We start from the raw sequence: 4,633 nt of genomic DNA, 5'->3' as shown, positions 1-4,633 counted from the left end.
ACTTTATTTAAAATCTACCTATCAGAACCTCTTAAGCACTGGCGCAAGAAGGGTTCTCAGATGGGAATACCTATTAATGACAACCTTTCTCTGTATACTCTGCATTTCGCCGATGACCAGATAGTAATGGCCCAAAACAAAGAAGACCTAGAATACATGACCAGAAAACTGATAGAGGAGTACGAGAAATGGGGACTGGAGCTAAACAAGAAGAAGACAAGATATATGTGTGTTGGTGGCTAGTTGGAAGACCTAGTATTAAATAACAATATAAAAATTAAAGCTTGCGAAGAATATATGTATTTAGGGGTAAAAATCGCAAGGCAAAGAGAGATGCGAAAAGGAAATCGAAGTACGGATTGGTAACGACAGAAAGGTGATAGGAGCGCTGAACTCGGTGCTTTGGTCTAGGGATATCTCGGATCACAGAAAAAAACTGATTTATAACGCGATTCTAAAAAGTGTAATGTTATATGGCTCTGAGGTATGGCAGTTAAGCAAAAAACATAAAAAGAAGTTGTTGTCGACCGAAATGGACTTCTGGCGAAGATCGGCCGAAGTTTAGACAGAATTAGGAACGAGAGAATACGTGAAAAAATGAAGGTGGAGGGTAACATTGTACAAGATAAACAAGAAAAACAACTGCAGTGGTACGGGCATGTACAACGAATGGCTGACGATAGAATACCGAAGCAAGTGTTGCAGTGGACCCCTACAGACAGACGTAAACGAGGCCGACTTAAACTCTCCTGGAATCAAGGAATCGACAGAGCCATGTCGGAAAGGAACCTACTACCAGGAGATTGGGACAATAGACAGAGGTGGCGCATGGGGACCGGAGGGTGACGAAGGACGCTGTAAAACCGGACGTACATACATACATACAATCTTCGGATTGTCACGGGGTTTTTAACAGGACACTGTCACCTCAATGACACCTCAGTAGATTGAAACTAAGAAGAAACGGCGAATGCAGATTCTGTGGGGAAAATTGGGAAACACCAGAACATCTTATCACTGAGTGCGCCGAGACGACAACCTTCTGTGCCATGAACTTTCGTTCGACTGATAATGGAGATGGAGAACTACCCTCTGTAAAACCGTCCCAGATACTGGCTTTTGTCAAAGCCCTGGGACTGTATGATGAGTTATAACTCAAAAAAGGGGGACACCATAGATCTGTAAGGTCGCAGTGATTAACACCCCTCCCACTCATTCTAATTCTAAAAAATTCTACTGTTTGGTTAATCATATATGAAGTGGTCAGAAATAAAATGGATCAAGTCCAATTTCCTATTATTTTAAGATAAGTAATATTAAAAAACTTTAACTCCCATTTTCTCCATAATTACCTTTTAGGACTTGAATCAGTTCACTTCTGAACCCCTCATATATTAGATAAAAATAATCTTGGCACCAGAAACTGTTTTCCAGGTTTAAAATGACAACTAACGATGAAAAGATTTCTTTTGCATCTTCATTGCATCGTAATAGGCGAAATACTTGGGCAACGTGTATTCGATGAAAAGTTCAATTGATCGCTACATCTAAGTAGTCAATGTTTCTCAAAGATTTTTCTGCGCAGACGGAAACTACAGAGAAACTAACAGAGCACAGATAAGGGAAGAAAGTACATTGAGCCTTTCTGCCAGTTACGGAAGTCCGAGTCTTTAACTTGTGAAAAAACTCCTAAAACAAGTTTTAAACTAATTGGGAAAACTTATAGGGTTATTAGAAAATAAAAATAATAACTTTTGGTCTAATTAACTATAAGAATTTTTATCTATTAAAAGTAATTATTACAGTTGAGGGTTGGAACCTTTGGTGTTACACAGCAAAATAAAACACTAAATCACCACAATACACCAAAACACTTTTACTTTTACACTGGACGCGCGCTTCGCTAACCATGTTAGCATCATCAGCAGATGATTATAAACTCAATTAACAACAGTTTATAATCAACTGCTGATGATGCTAACATGGTAGCGATGCGCGTCCAGTGTATTAAAAGTCATTGTAGATTTAGTGCTATTTTGCTATTAAAAAAGTAACTTATTTATATATGTTTTAAAATTATACTTTTTTATTGTTTAGTATTTAAAGGAAAGGTGTTGATAAAATAACACTAATTTCCTAGATTTTGTTCAGATGTTATCTTTTATTTATATTATGACCTTTATATTTAACTACCAGTCTGCCTTACTTGTTAATAGCGACATTTACTTACAGAGCTACTGTATAATACAAATGGGATTGACAGACAGCAGATTTACGTTTGACTAAATTATAGTAGCACAGACGATAGATTATAATTTGAATATAACCAACAAATTAGATAGTTGAAAGTTCCTCTAATTGTTGGGACTTTTGAGATGATAGTGCCATGCGGTGATAGGCGTGTTGGAATTGGATTTAGAAGGGAAGGAAATTAAATTTTTACCATAAAATGATCGTCGTTTCATTATATTGTGCTTTCATTCGTCTTAATGGAAACAAAAAGCTGTTTATTTTCCCTCGTTTCGATGTTCATCGTGCGCAATAAACGTTTTCGAAGAGACGACGCCGACAAGAGAAAGCACTAAATTCTTCTTTAAAATCCATTATGAATATATTAAAACATTTAACGTGAACTTAACGCGACCTTTTTACAAACTTTCTATAATACCATAATTTTCTCGATGACAGGAAAATTATATTCCTTTCTAAACAGAACGGTATAACCCTTACAACTTTTCCGTTTTTTCTGAATCTGTATTTTTTATTAGCGAGTTTTAGCATTTAAGAGATATTTTTACAATTTTAATAGAGTACGAGAAAGCATTCTACAGCGTCAATTTTAACAGATAAAATGGAGTTAAAAATAATAATCTTACTATAATAATCTTCTATTGTCTATACTTCCTTTAGTCAAAGATTGAATATAATGTCTGGGTAAAAATAGCTTAGGAACAATGCGTAAAACTCTCCCGTTATTATCCTGTCGTTGCCCTTGCTCGGTTATCCCTCGTGTCCTTCAAAAAACTTTTAATTGTATGGCTTGGAAGCAACAACGGAAGAGAGGATAGTAAAAGCAGAAGATAGCCTTCTAAGGGGTTAGCAAAAAAGTTTAGAAATATATTAATTTTCAACAATTCATCTTATCTTATTGTATTGTATTGGTGGGTTCCTGGTGGTGTGTTCGTATCTAGCATGTGTTTACAGTGGTGAGCGGTTGGAGTTGCCATGAATCTGTAGACATTTTGGAATAATTAAATTTTAGCGCCTGAAGAAGCGAAAATAAAGTCATGAAAAGTCGCGTCGCAAAAAACACAATTGTTTCAAGAACAAACAATAATCATACATACAAAGTTTTGTACACATCTCTCTAGATGATCCATTTTTTCTGTCATCTTTCATATCTAGTTATATCTGAGAGCCTATGTAGGCCGAGGTTCAACAAAATTAGAGACAAGCTGAAATTTTGCATGGAGCTCCATTTTTGGCAGATCTTTAAACATCCTGAACCCCAGCAGATGAAGCGTTGAGCCCGTCACCCCAAAACTACCTACAAGGGTAAAAATGGTCCTTTTTTACTTTTCTTCAATAACTCGAAAACTACGAATTTTAGGAAAAAAAGTCACGAGTAAAAATTGAAGAGAAGAAAATTTCCCTATCACATAGGTAAAGAACCAAAATTTTTAGAATTTCAGTGGCGCAGGTGCGAGATTCTTTTATTTAGGAGGATTGGGGTTTTAATAACCCACCATTCTGTCTTTAACTTCAAATTAAAGCATTTTTAGAGATAAATCTCGAGACCAAAAAATTTATTAGGATACAAGTTCCTATAAATGACATTCTTAATAATGGTAAGTTACCAGTGGTGGAGATAATTTTTTTAAATGTGCGTTTTTTACATTTTAAAAACATTGAATAAGGAAAATTGCAGTTTTACAAATAATTTCCCATGAAATAGGTATATTGAAAAATTTACATGTTTAATAACAAAATAAGAAAAACCTTAGATCAAAAATAGGATCACTTATGTTAAGGATAGTCCTCATTCATTTCCACATTTGTTGGGTTCATACATGTAATGCCATTGCATTGATCACATGCCATAGTGCAGGTGAGTCCCACTCGCTTGTAAAAAGCATGTACATGATGCTTTTTTACAGCCTCCCGAAGAGCAATTGCAAAATTTTTTCTCTAAAACCCATGTAGGAGCAATGGGCTGGTTTGAATGTATTGGTTTGGAGTTTGGAGTTTTCATCTCTGGATTTTTCAGATTCCAACCCCAATCTTGCGGTGGTAAATTGTTATTTAACCAAGCCTGTACCTGTAAGTTAAAAATGAGAATTTAGTTTAACATTTGAATGCAACATAAATTTAACTTACCTGATGAAAAACTCAAGTCCATGATATTTCGCACTGTTGGAGGTAGGTGGTCATGATGCCAAGTTGAAGTTGGTATTAAGACTTCGTTTAGCTACGTACTGTTGATAAAGCATGTATCTGGCACTATCCAAATCTACATTTTTTGTCGAGTTTTTAACATATGCTGCTATAAAAAACATCTTCTAACTCCTTTGTAGCCTCGGGATTATTAAATTCTATTAATAGCTCACATAACTTTTTCTTCTGGATGGTGTTC

This window comes from Sitophilus oryzae, unplaced genomic scaffold (assembly GCF_002938485.1).
Source record: "Sitophilus oryzae breed Bouriz unplaced genomic scaffold, Soryzae_2.0 scaffold_1302_pilon_pilon, whole genome shotgun sequence".
Taxonomy (NCBI): Eukaryota; Metazoa; Arthropoda; class Insecta; order Coleoptera; family Curculionidae; genus Sitophilus; species Sitophilus oryzae.
This window is presented reverse-complemented; position numbering follows the sequence as displayed.